The sequence below is a fragment of the Pseudophryne corroboree genome, unplaced genomic scaffold, assembly GCF_028390025.1.
Source record: "Pseudophryne corroboree isolate aPseCor3 unplaced genomic scaffold, aPseCor3.hap2 scaffold_617, whole genome shotgun sequence".
Classification (NCBI taxonomy): Eukaryota; Metazoa; Chordata; class Amphibia; order Anura; family Myobatrachidae; genus Pseudophryne; species Pseudophryne corroboree.
Window position 1 is genome coordinate 1 of NW_026970213.1, and position 14563 is coordinate 14563.

The window sequence follows — 14563 nt, forward strand, 5'->3', positions numbered from 1 at the left end:
GGCGCTTTCTTAGGCTGTGAGGGAACATGGGGCAAAAAAGCTGACTTCCCAGCTGTTGCTGTGGAAACTAGGTCTGAGAGACCATCCCCGAATAACTCCTCACCCTTATAAGGAAAAACTTCCATGTGCCTTTTCGAATCTGCATCCCCTGTCCACTGCCGAGTCCATAAGCCTCTCCTAGCAGAAATGGACAATGCACAATGCACTTATCTTAGATGCCAGCCGGCAGATCTCCCTCTGTGCATCTCTCATGTATAAGACTAAGTCTTTTATATGCTCTATGGTTAGCAGAATAGTGTCCCTGTCTAGGGTGTCAATATTTTCCGACAGGGAATCTGACCACGCAGCTGAAGCGTTGCACATCCATGCCGAAGCAATAGCTGGTCTAAGTATAATGCCTGAGTGTGTATATACAGACTTCAGGATCGCCTCCTGCTTTCTATCAGCAGGCTCCTTCAGGGTGGCCGTATCCGGAGATGGTAGTGCCATCTTTTTTGACAAACGTGTGAGCGCTTTATCCACCCTAGGGGGTGTTTCCCAACGTGACCTATCCTCTGGCGGGAAAGGGTACGCCATTAGTAACTTTTTAGAAATTACCAATTTTTTATCGGGGGAAGCCCACGCTTCTTTACACTTCATTTAATTCTTCAGATGGGGGAAAAACTATTGGTAGTTTTTTCTCCCCAAACATAATACCCTTTTTTGTGGTACCTGGGTTTATATCAGAAATGTGTAATACCTCTTTCATTGCCTCAATCATGCAATGAATGGCCCTAGTGGACATTAAATTTGACTCTTCATCGTCGACACTGGTATCAGTATCCGTGTCGACATCTGTGTCTGCCATCTGCGGTAGCGGGCGCTTTAGAGCCCCTGATGGCCTTTGAGACGCCTGGGCAGGCACGAGCTGAGAAGCTGGCTGTCCTGCATTTGGCATGTCGTCAAATTTTTTATGTAAGGAGTCTACACTTGTACGTAATTCCTTCCATAAGTCCATCCACTCAGGTGTCTGCCCCGCAGGGGGTGACATCACATTTATAGGCAACTGCTCCGCCTCCACATAATGTTCCTCAAACATGTCGACACAGCCGTACCGACACACCGCACACACACAGGGAATGGTCTAACAGAGGACAGGACCCCACAAAGCCCTTTGGGGAGACAGAGAGAGAGAGTATGCCAGCACACACCAGAGCGCTATATAATACAGGGACTAACTGAATTATATCCCCTATAGCTGCTATAATCTTTATACTGCGCCTAAATTTAGTGCCCTCCCTCTCTTTTTTACCCTTCTGTAGTGCAGACTGCAGGGGAGAGCCAGGGAGCTTCCTTCCAGCGGAGCTGTGAGGGATAAATGGCGCCAGTGTGCTGAAGGAGATAGCTCCGCCCCTTTTTTGGCTGACTTTTCTCCCGCTTTTTTATGGATTCTGGCAGGGGTAATTATCACATATATAGCCTCTGGGGCTATATATTGTGATTATTTAGCCATCCAAGGTGTTTTTATTGCTGCTCAGGGCGCGCACCCCCCCCCCCCCCCCCAGCACCCTGCACCCACCAGTGACCGGAGTGTGAGGTGTGCATGAGGAGCAATGGCTACTTTGGCTACCTTGGTGAAGACTGAAGTCTTCTGCCGCTGATTTTCCGGACCTCTTCTTGCTTCTGGCTCTGTAAGGGGGACGGCGGCGCGGCTCCGGGACCGAACATCAAGGACGGGTCCTGCGGTCGATCCCTCTGGACCTAATGGTGTCCAATAGCCTAAGAAGCCCAAGCTAGCTGCAAGCAGGTAGGTTCGCTTCTTCTCCCCTTAATCCCTCGTTGCAGTGAGCCTGTTGCCAGCAGGTCTCACTGTAAAATAAAAAACCTAAAATATACTTTCTTTCTAGGAGCTCAGGAGAGCCCCTAGTGTGCATCCAGCTCGGCCGGGCACAAAAATCTAACTGAGGCTTGGAGGAGGGTCATAGTGGGAGAAGCCAGTGCACACCAGGTAGTCTAAAAGCTTTCTTTTAGTTGTGCCCAGTCTCCTGCGGAGATGCTATTCCCCATGGTCCTTTCGGAGTTCCCAGCATCCACTAGGACGTCAGAGAAAAACAGTTACAGCTTATACACTACAGACCTAACATTAATAACTAAACAGAATAACATGAAACAAATATAAACAATAGCGAACGATCGTAAACACAAGTACACAGAGTGAGAATGAATGGCATACACAAAAGGTAACAAAGTGGCTACAGAGAACATACCATACGTGGGAATACTCGCATGCGCAACCCGGACCCAGACCTCCGATATCAAGCAGATGATCGTTGATGAGAGAGAGTACTGGCCGGTCAGGGAACTGTGGCCTTTATATACACACCCTACAGTACAATACAATGGTCCCTACAATCTCATTGTCCATTGGACACAGGAATGTGTCTCTGCATTATAACAAAAGGTCATAGGTGGATTCGAACAGGTGGGCTGTGACTATTTCAAACTGCTCAGGTGGGAGGTATCCTCAGGCTTCCCGCCGCATGGATAATGAACTGCAAATACAGTAAATGTCTGTAAACTACTTTTATACATAACTATACGCAGGAGCAAACAATCTCTTCCTAACCAACACTGGAATGTTTCTAATAAAATACTCTGCAGATTGATACTAAACACCATAGTTCAACCTTTGTCTGACCCTTCGTATCATGCAAAGAGGAATCCCCATGTCCACGAAGCATTTACACTATACATACTCGCAGACATTATTTAGGGGAATATTATCTACAAAACACACTATATTGGTTAAATATGTAGCGATCGAGTCGCTCGCTAGACGCTCACAAACTCCGCAGTAAATACACATCTCAATGCGCAGGAGACGTAGGAGCGTCCCCTACGCAACCTGAGGGGATGCGTACGCACGGGGGAGTGGGTGCACGAGCAGCGGGCATGTGCATTGGGGTTAGTACAAGGCATTGTGAATCACAATATTTTTCGACTGACAAGAAATAGATTTACCGGTAGGTTTAAAATCTTATTTTCTCTTACATCCTAGAGGGACTCCGTAAGGACCATGGGGTTTATACCAAAGCATCCAATCGGGCAGGAGAGTGCGTATGACTCTGCAGCACCGACTGAGCAAACGATAGGTCCTCATCAGCCAGGGTATCAAACTTGTAGAATTTAGCAAAAGTGTTTGACCCCGACCAAGTCGCCGCTCGGCAAAGTTGTAATGCCGAGACACCTCGGGCAGCCGCCCAAGAAGAGCTCACCTTCCTAGTGGAATGGGCCTTAACCGAATTTCGAACCGGCAATCCAGCCATAGAGTGAGCCTGCTGAATCGTATTACAGATCCAGCGAGCAATAGTCTGCTTCGAAGCAGGTGCGCCAATCTTATTGGCCACATACAGGACAAACAGGGCCTCTGTTTTCCTAATACTAACCGCCCTGGCTACATAAATCTTTAAGGCCCTGACTACGTCCAGGGATCTGGAATCCTCCAGGTCACTTGTAGCCACAGGCACCACAATAGGTTGATTCACATGGAATGAAAAAACCACCTTAGGCAAAACTTGCGGTCGTGTCCTCAATTCAGCTCGATCCACATGAAAAATCAAGTAGGGGCTTTTGTGTGACAAAGCCGCCAATTCTGATACTCGCCTTGCTGATGCCAAGGCCAACAACATGTCCACCTTCCAAGTAAGAAATTTCAACTCAACCTTGTTTAGCGGTTCAAACCAGTGTGATTTTAGGAACTGCAACACTACGTTGAGATCCCATGGTGGAGGCACAAAAGGGGGCTGGATGTGCAGCACTCCCTTTACAAACGTCTGGACTTCTGGAAGAGAAGCTAATTCCTTCTGAAAGAAAATCGAGAGGGCCGAAATCTGAACCTTAACAGAGCCTAATTTCAGGCCCATATCCACTCCTGTTTGTAGAATGTGGAGAAAATGACCCAGATGAAAATCTTCCGTAGGTGCATTCTTGGTCTCACACCAAGACACATACTTTTGCCAGATACGGTGATAATGTTTTACCGTCACCTCCTTTATTAAAGTAAGGATGACCTCTTCCGGAATCCCCTTTTTTGCTAGGATTCGGGGTTCAACCGCCATGCCGTCAAACGTAACCGCGGTAAGTCTTGAAATAGACAGGGCCCCTGTTGCAACAGGTCTTCCCTCAGCGGAAGAGGCCAGGGATCTCCTGTGAGCATCTCTTGTAGATCTGAGTACCAGGCCCTTCGAGGCCAGTCTGTACTCTTCTTTGTCTTATGATCCTCAACACTTTTGTGATGAGAGGAAGAGGAGGAAACACGTAGACCAATTTGAACACCCACGGTGTTATCAGAGCGTCTACTGCTACTGCCTGAGGGTCCCGAGACCTGGCACAATACCTCCGAAGTTTTTTTGTTGAGGCGTGACGCCATCATGTCTATTTGAGGAGTTCCCCAAAGACGTATTATGTCTGCAAAGACTTCTTGATGAAGTCCCCACTCTCCTGGATGGAGATCGTGTCTGCTGAGGAAGTCTGCTTCCCAGTTGTCCACTCCCGGAATGAAGACAGCCGACAGAGCGCTCACGTGATTTTCCGCCCAGCGAAGAATCCTGGTGGCTTCCGCCATCGCGACTCTGCTTCTTGTCCCGCCTTGGCAGTTCACATGAGCCACTGCTGTGGCATTGTCTGACTGAATCAGAACCGGTAGATTTTGAAGAAGACTCTCCGCTTGTCGAATGCCGTTGTGTCTGGCCCTGAGTTCCAACACAGTGATGTGTAAGACATGACTCCTGGTCTGACCAAAGTCCCTGAAAATGTCTTCCTTGTGTGACTGCTCCCCATCCTCGGAGGCTCGCGTCCGTGGTAACCAGGATCCAATCCTGAATTCCGAATCTGCGACCCTCTAGTAGGTGAGCACTTTGCAACCACCACAGGAGAGACACCCTGGCCCCTGGTGACAGAATAATTTTTCGATGTAAGTGTAGATGAGACCCGGACCACTTGTCCAGAAGGTCCCATTGAAAAGTCTTTGCATGGAACCTTCCGAATGGAATGGCCTCATTGTCCGCCACCATTTTTCCCAGAACTCGAGTGCACTGGTGAACAGATACCCTTTTCGGTTTCAGCAGGTCTCTGACCATGTTTTGGATGTCCTGGGCTTTCTCCATTGGAAGGAAGACCTTCATTTGTTCCGTATCCAGTATCACACCTAGGAACGGTAGTCGAGTTGTCGGAATCAACTGTGACTTCGGTAGATTTAGAATCCAACCGTGTTGCTGGGAGCACTCTCAGAGAGAGCGCCACACTGCTCAGCAATTTCTCTCTTGATCTCGCTTTTATCAGGAGATCGTCCAAGTATGGGATAATTGTGACTCCATGCTTGCGCAGGACCACCATCATTTCCGCCATTATCTTGGTGAAAATCCTCGGGGCCGTGGAAAGTCCAAACGGCAACGTCTGAAATTGGTAATGACAATCCTGTACAGCGAATCCCAGGTATTCCTGATGTGGGGCATATATGGGGACATGAAGGTATGCATCCTTTATGTCCAGAGACACCATAAACTCCCCCTCCTCCATGTTGGCTATTATCGCTCTAAGTGATTCCATTTTGAATTTGAATCTTTTTATGTACAGGTTTATGGATTTCAGATTCAAAATAGGTTTGACTGAACCGTCCGGTTTCGGGACCACAAATAGGGTTGAGTAGTAACCTCTTCCCAGCTGGTGCAGGGGAACCTTGATTATCACTTGCTGTATACACAGCGTTTGAATTGCAGCTAACACTACATCCCGTTCCGATGTGGAAGCTGGTAGGGTCGATTTGAAAAATCGGCGCGGGGGCACCTCCTCGAATTCCAGTTTGTAACCCTGGGAAACTATTCCAACACCCAGGGATTCTGGTCTGATCCCAAATCTCCCTGTCCTGTTTAGGAAGGGGTATGCCATATAAATTCTTTTGGGGATCTGCGGTCTCTTTTCCGGAGTCTCCCAAGCTTTCCCAAAGAAATCATTTAATTCATGAGATGTGGGAAAATTAATAATCTGTTTCTTTCCCTTAAACATGTGTACCCTTGTGTCGGGGACCGAAGGTTCATACTCAATATGCAAGACATCCCTTATTGCCACAATCATACACTGAATGGTTTTAGTCACCCTAGGGTGCAATTTTACTTCGTCATAGTCAACACTGGAATCAGAATCCGTGTCGGTAGTAGTGTCTTGTGTTAAGGGACGCTTTTGAGACCCCGACGGGCCCTGTGAGTCGGTCCAATCCGAGGATTGACCCCGATGTCCCCCCTAATTCAGCCTTATCAAGCCTTTTATGTAAAGATGCCACACTTGCATTCAACATATGCCACATGTCCATCCATTTCTGAGTCAGCACAACCGACAGGGACACACCACTCATTTGCTCCACCTCCTCCTTGGAGAAGTCTTCTGCCTCAGACATGTCGACACACACGTACCGACACCCCCCACACACAGGGATTAACCTATAAGGGGACAAAACCCCAACCAGGCCCTTAGGAGAGACAGAGAGAGAGTATGCCAGCACACACCCAGCGCTAAAAAACACTGGAATATATATGACCAGATAGCGCTTTTTATATATATAACCTTAATTCCCACTCACTGCGTCGCCAAAGTGCCCCCTCCTCTCTTTTCCAGCCTGTGAAGTTCAGAAGGGGAGAGATCAGGGAGCCAGCGTATCTCATGCAGTTTCTGTGGAGAAAATGGCGCTGGTTAGTGCTGAGGATCAAGCCCCGCCCACCCGACGGCGGGCTTCGGTCCCAGTAATTCTATATAAAAAATGGCGGGGGATTTTAGAATTTACTGTCCCACAGCCTAATCCTGCTTTATATTGCCAAAAAATGAGGAAACTTGCTGCCCAGGGCGCCCCCCTCCCTGCGCTCTGCACCCTTCAGTGCCTGCTTGTGTGTGTGTACTGGAAGCAATGTCTTACCTCATGAAGATCTGATGTCTTCTGCCGCCCGATGTCTTCTGCCTTCTCATACTCACCCGGCTTCTATCTTCGGCATCTGTGAGGACGGGGGCGCGGCTCCGGGACGAACCCCAGGTGAGACCTGTGTTCCGACTCCCTCTGGAGTTAATGGTGTCCAGTAGCCTAAGAAACAGAGCCCAACCGTAAAGCCAGCCCTGCTTCTCCCTCCTCAGTCCCACGATGCAGGGAGCCTGTTGCCAACAGGACTCCCTGAAAATAAAAAACCTAACAAAATTCTTCAAAACAGAAAACTCTGGAGAGCTCTCTGCATTGTACCCTTTCTCCTCTGGGCACAGAATCTAACTGAGGTCTGGAGGAGGGGCATAGAGGGAGGAGCCAGTGCACACCCATAGTCAAAGTTCTTTTAGGTCCCCTATCGCCTGCGGAGCCCGTCTAAACCCTATGGTCCTTACGGAGTCCCCAGCATCCTCTAGGACGTAAGAGAAATAACCCTTGTTCTATAGCTGAGGTGGAACTGGGACAATGACCTGTGTCTGAACCAACTTTTGAATTGCCTGTTGCAGGATTGTACTTGCTTCCCGAGAAGCTGGTAATCCTGATTTGAAAAATTCTGTGAGGTGGGAGTTCTTGAAACTTCAGTCTGTATCCATGGGCAATAAGATCTTTGACCTAGGGATTTAAGCATGATGTTGCCCAGATATGACTGAAATCCTTTAAACGTTCTCCCACCTGCCTGTTCTTCAGGCAGTGTGGTCCACCGTCATGCTGAAGACTTTCAGGAAGCAGAACCTGAGCTCTGTTCTTGAGAACCTGTAGTTGCAGGTTTTCTGGATTTTCCTCGACCACCTCTAAAGGCAGTGGGGGAACCTTTGGATATGTTTTTAAATTTTGCTGCCCGAAAGGACTGCAACGTAGGGGCAGAATATGATTTTCTAGCTGGGGTTGCTGCGGAAAGAAGATGTGTCGACCTACCCGCAGTCGCCTTGAATATCCAGGTATCCAGTTCATCTCCGAACAAGGCCTCACCTGTGAAGGGCAGGCTCTCCACGCTTCTCCTGGAATCCGCAGTCTATTAGCGTAGCCATAAGCCTCTGCGTGCGGACACTGACACACGCGTTGAGCAGGCCAATTTCCTTCATGGCCTTCACCATAACATTTGCAGAGTCCTGAATGTGATGCAAGAGTAATATCACTCCTATGCAGAGAACCTAAATCATCAATTAGGTTACCTGACCATTTTGCCACCCCAGCAGCTGTGTACAGAGATTTGAGTGTGGTCTCAATTCCGCGTATCCTTTAAGGAGGCTGCGCCTGGGACAGGTAATTAATTTTACGTGACAATCTAGACACAGAGACGTCCACTATCGGTGGATTTTCCCATTTCTTCCTATCATCCTGAGGGAAAGGAAATGAGGTGAGCAATCTTTTAGGGATTTTAAACTTTTTCTCTGGATTTACCCAAGTTTCTGCAAAAAGAGAAAGTAACTGAGGAATTCTTTTTCACATTAAAATAAGATTCTTCCTCTTCTACTGTTACTTTTTCTGAGATCTGCAATACTTTCCTAATGGCCTCTGTCAGAGCCTGCACCCCTAGAGCGAGAGCCGCCCCCCTTCCCCCCAGATCCACCTCACCGTCACCTGTATCTGAGGCATCGTCATCAGTGTCAGCCTGCAATATCTGGGCCAGTGTACGCTTCTGTGGATAAATGGGAGGTGTTAGAGGCGCAGGTGTGGGAGCTGACTCTTTATTCATCAGGTTCTCTATAGACTTTCTCAAATACTGCGTCTCCTTCTCAGTATGGGAGAGTTTATTAGAAATATTAGTAATCATCCCCCTTATGGAGTCCAGCCAAGGCGGTTCAGACCCAGTAGCCTGAGAATGTGTACTGTCCTGAGTACACTGTAGGGATCCCCCTGGGGAGGAAAAACATTCTGCTGTGCAGGAAACACACTCCTTGGACATTGTAATGTGAGGTACACACACACACACACACACACACACACACACACACACACGAGAATATGCAGTAAGCACAATTCCACACAGAGCCCTTTAGAGAGTCACAGAGGAATGAGGACACCAGCCACACAGCGCCCCTTCAGCTAACAAATAACTCACCCAGGCACAGACTAAATACCCTTAGTAGGGTATTAGTAAGGATATAACTGCTGCCCCCCCCTCCCCTCTATAACCTCCTGGTACCTCTGAGGTAGTCTGGAGTTGATATGGAGGGGCAGCGTTTTCTGTGTGAGCTGCAGAGAGAAAATGGCGCTGGTGAGCTGCTGGATCTGCTCATAGTAAAGGCTCCGCCCCCTTAATGGCGCACGGTCTTCCCGCATTTTATACTGGCCTGAGGTACTTTTTATGCTTACACGATGGGTAAGACCCCTGTAAGGCTGTATCTGCCAGTGTCCTGGGTAATGTGACTATCAGCTCGCCCCGCAGCGCGATCACACCTCAGTGTGTACTGAAAGCCTGGAGCCACAGCCTTGCAGCGCTGCGCTCCTACCCATGTGCCGCCATCTGCGCTGGTGAACCACTAGCTGGGACGCCAGCATTATACTCACCACTCTTCTTACTTCTGGCTCTGTTAGGGGTGTCAGCATGCTGCGGGTCTGTACGCTCGCCGTGGGGATTGCGAGTAGGACCCTCAGGAGCTCAGTGTCCGGTCAGCGGAGTAACGGGACCATTAACTCTTCAGGAAGTTGGGCCGTTCTCCCGCCTAAGTGCCACGAAGCAGTCATGCTGGTGACACCCAGCCTACCTGCAAAATAATAAACAGAAAAACTCCTCAGGAGCTCTCCTATCTGTGACCAGCTCCTCCGGGCACATTTTCTAAACTGAGTCTGGTAGGAGGGGCATAGAGGGAGGAGCCAGCCCACACTATTAATTTCTTAAAGTGGCCTTGGCTCCTAGTGGACCCGTCTATACCCCATGGTACTAAATGGAAACCCAGCATCCTCTAGGACGTAAGAGAAATGAATGCTGTACTGCAGCGTCTTCCAAAGGGACTTTAGGTCTGCTACAGCCTGCTGCAGTTGTTGTGTCTTTTTTTTTTATTGTTTATTTTAATTTTTAGGTTATAAATATCACCACAGCTCCCCACCACACGTGGGGTGAGCTGTTGTCGTGTAACAATATACAACCAAAAACAGAGATATAACCTTGGAACAAAGATTATGCGGTTCCCAGCTTGCGATAAGAAAGAGAGGAGGTAAATAAGAAGAATAAGATAACATATGAGCCATTAATCATACATTTGTTAAAACGAGAAACAGTTATGGATTATACCTCTGGGTAAATAGAGACCCTACTGTCGGATGGGAACCGGAAGTTACACACTTAACTATGGCATTAGAAAGAAGAAGTCTAAAGAGAGAAAGAGAGAGCATGAAGAGAGAGAAAGGGGAACGGGACAAGACGGGATGGGAATAGAATAGGGGGGGGGGAGACCCAGGGTTGGGGGGGGGCCGCCAGTGCGCCTCCTTGATCCGCTGACCTCGTATAGGGCGTTAGTATAAAAAGGGAAAGTGCTACCTGAGGGACACGAAAAGGTCAAATTTAAGGGCAAGCTTGTAACTACTCGTCAGGGTAGGAGATCACCGAATTCAGAGCAGGAGAGCCATCGAGCTCCCGGGGGATCGTAATCCACTTGCGGGAGCCTGTGAGTCGAACCATAGTTTCCAATTCAGGAGAAACTGGAAAGATCTATTATGGAGGTATGCAGTGATTTTTTCCATGCTTGCGAGATACCATACTTTGTTGATGACCTGTTTAATAGGGGGGGGCTCCCCTCTGTTTCCATTGAAGGGCAATTGAGCACCTAGCCGCGTTTAGGATCTGTGTCAGTAGTTTACCGGAGTTTGGGGGCGCGTTAGTAATGGGGAGGCCTAGCAGGAAGGACCAAGGGTCTTTTTGTACCTGAGTCTGGAGTACTGCACTCAACAGGCGTGCGACTGCGTCCCAGAATATTGTGATTTTAGGGCACGTCCACCATATGTGGAGGAAAGAGCCATGTTCCCCGCATTCTCTCCAGCACATGGGTGATGAGGAGGGAAACATTTTGTGGAGTCTTGAGGGGACAAGATACCACCTGTATAAGATTTTATATGCGTTTTCCTTTACCAGGGTTGAGATAGAGGACTTCGCGACCGCAGTGAAGATATCCGACCAATCATAGCCATCAGGCACCGGACCTAGATCCCGTTCCCACTGGAGAACGAAGGCCGGGGTCGTCTTCTGGTCCCAAGTCTGGAGAAGGGAATACAGCAGAGAGATGATTCCACGTTCGAGTGGTTTGTGATAACAGTAGGACTCCAGCGTGGTGAGAGGTTGGAACGGGGACGAGTTTGATAAAGATGAGACAAAGTGTCTCAGCTGGAAATAGGTGAAAGGGTTCGCCTCCGGGAAGTCAAATTTCGTCATGATATCCGATAGAGGAGCACAAGTTCCCTCGGAGAGCACGTCCAGGGCAAAGCGGAGGTTCCGTTCCACCCATGGACGCGAGCGGGTCAGTGACTGACCCGGTGCGAAAGAAGGGTTGTCCCATAAGGGGGTAAGCGCCGAGGGAGATGACAGTAAGTGAAAGCGTCGTGTGCAGTAGTCCCAGATCTGACAGGTGAAATCTAGCACCGGGTGCAGTTGTAGGTGGGAAAATCTAGTTCTAAAAGGGGATAGGAGTAGGGATGACAAAGATGGGATGTGGCTAAGCGCCGTCTCCAGCTGAAGCCAGCGTAAAGCCTGTGTAGGGGCAAACCAGGTCACCGCCTGGCTGAGATGGGAGGCCAAATAGTATAGACGGATATCTGGAAAGCCTCTACCTCCTTCCTGCACTGGTTTGCGCAGAGTTGAGAAGCCTATTCTAGGCACCTTGTTTCTCCACACAAAGCGGAGCAACCATGAGTGGACTAAGACAGAGTCCGGAACCTTCACTGGTAGTGTCTGAAACAGATAAAGCAGGCGGGGGACAATGTTCATTTTCAGAGCTACAATGCGACCCAGCCAGGAGATAATAAGATTTTACTTACCGATAAATCTATTTCTCATAGTCCGTAGTGGATGCTGGGACTCCGTAAGGACCATGGGGAATAGCGGCTCCGCAGGAGACTGGGCACAAAATAAAAGCTTAAGGATCAGGTGGTGTGCACTGGCTCCTCCCCCTATGACCCTCCTCCAAGCCTCAGTTAGGATACTGTGCCCGGACGAGCGTACACAATAAGGAAGGATCTTGAATCCCGGGTAAGACTCATACCAGCCACACCAATCACACCGTACAACTCGTGATCTGAACCCAGTTAACAGTATGATAAATGCAAAGGAGCCTCTGAAAAGATGGCTCAACAATAATAACCCGAATTTTTTGTAACAATAACTATATACAAGTATTGCAGACAATCCGCACTAGGGATGGGCGCCCAGCATCCACTACGGACTACGAGAAATAGATTTATCGGTAAGTAAAATCTTATTTTCTCTGACGTCCTAAGTGGATGCTGGGACTCCGTAAGGACCATGGGGATTATACCAAAGCTCCCAAACGGGCGGGAGAGTGCGGATGACTCTGCAGCACCGAATGAGAGAACTCCAGGTCCTCCTCAGCCAGGGTATCAAATTTGTAGAATTTAGCAAACGTGTTTGCCCCTGACCAAGTAGCAGCTCGGCAAAGTTGTAAAGCCGAGACCCCTCGGGCAGCCGCCCAAGATGAGCCCACTTTCATTGTGGAATGGGCTTTTACAGATTTTGGCTGTGGCAATCCTGCCACGGAATGTGCAAGCTGAATTGTACTACAAATCCAACGAGCAATCGTCTGCTTTGAAGCAGGAGCACCCAGCTTGTTGGGTGCATACAGGATAAACAGCGAGTCAGATTTTCTGACTCCAGCCGTCCTGGAAACATATATTTTCAAGGCCCTGACAACGTCAAGCAACTTAGAGTCCTCTAAGTCCCTAGTAGCCGTAGGTACCACAATAGGTTGGTTCATGTGAAATGCAGAAACCACCTTAGGTAGAAATTGAGGACGAGTCCTCAATTCCGCCCTGTCAGAATGAAAAATTAAGTAAGGGCTTTTACATGATAAAGCCGCCAATTCTGACACACGCCTGGCTGAAGCCAAGGCTAACAGCATTGACACCTTCCACGTGAGATATTTTAAGTCTACCGTGGAAAGTGGTTCAAACCAATGTGATTTTAGAAAACTCAACACAACATTGAGATCCCAAGGTGCCACTGGAGGCACAAAAGGAGGCTGTATGTGCAGCACCCCTTTCACAAATGTCTGAACTTCAGGTTCTGAAGCCAGTTCTTTCTGGAAGAAAATCGACAAGGCCGAAATTTGAACCTTAATGGAACCTAATTTTAGGCCCATAGACAGTCCTGTTTGCAGGAAATGCAGGAAACGACCCAGTTGAAATTCCTCTGTAGGGGCCTTCTTGGCCTCACACCACGCCACATATTTACGCCAAATACGGTGATAATGTTTTGCGGTTACTTCCTTCCTGGCTTTGACCAGGGTAGGGATGACTTCTTCTGGAATGCCCTTTTCCTTTAGGATCCGGCGTTCAACCGCCATGCCGTCAAACGCAGCCGCGGTAAGTCTTGGAACAGACAAGGCCCCTGTAGTAGCAGGTCCTTTCTTAGAGGTAGAGGCCATGGTTCGTCCGTGAGCATCTCTTGAAGTTCCGGGTACCAAGTCCTTCTTGGCCAATCCGGAACCACGAGTATAGTTCTTACTCCTCTCCTTCTTATGATTCTCAATACTTTTGGTATGAGAGGCAGAGGAGGGAACACATACACTGACTGGTACACCCACGGCGTTACCAGAGCGTCCACTGCTATTGCCTGAGGGTCCCTTGACCTGGCGCAATATCTGTCCAGTTTTTTGTTTAGACGTGACGCCATCATGTCCACCTTTGGTTTTTCCCAATGGTTTACAATCAGGTGGAAGACTTCCGGGTGAAGTCCCCACTCTCCCGGGTGAAGGTCGTGTCTGCTGAGGAAGTCTGCTTCCCAGTTGTCCACTCCCGGAATGAACACTGCTGACAGTGCTATCACATGATTTTCCGCCCAGCGAAGAATCCTTGCAGCTTCTGCCATTGCCCTCCTGCTTCTCGTGCCGCCCTGTCTGTTTACGTGGGCGACTGACGTGATGTTGTCCGATTGGATCAACACCGCCTGACCCTGAAGCAGAGGTTTTGCTTGACTTAAGGCATTGTAAATGGCCCTTAGTTCCAGAATGTTTATATGAAGAGATGTTTCCATGCTTGACCACAAGCCCTGGAAATTCCTTCCCTGTGTGACTGCTCCCCAGCCTCTCAGGCTGGCATCCGTGGTTACCAGGATCCAATCCTGAATGCCAAATCTGCGGCCCTCTAGTAGATGAGCACTCTGCAGCCACCACAGGAGAGACACCCTTGTCCTTGGCGACAGGGTTATCCGCTGATGCATCTGAAGATGCGATCCGGACCATTTGTCTAGTAGATCCCATTGAAACGTTCTTGCATGGAATCTTCCAAATGGAATCGCTTCGTAAGAAGCCACCATTTTCTGATGTACTGAGACCTGTCCTGGTTTTAGGAGGTTCCTGACTATCTCGGATAACTCCCTGGCCTTCTCCTCCGGGA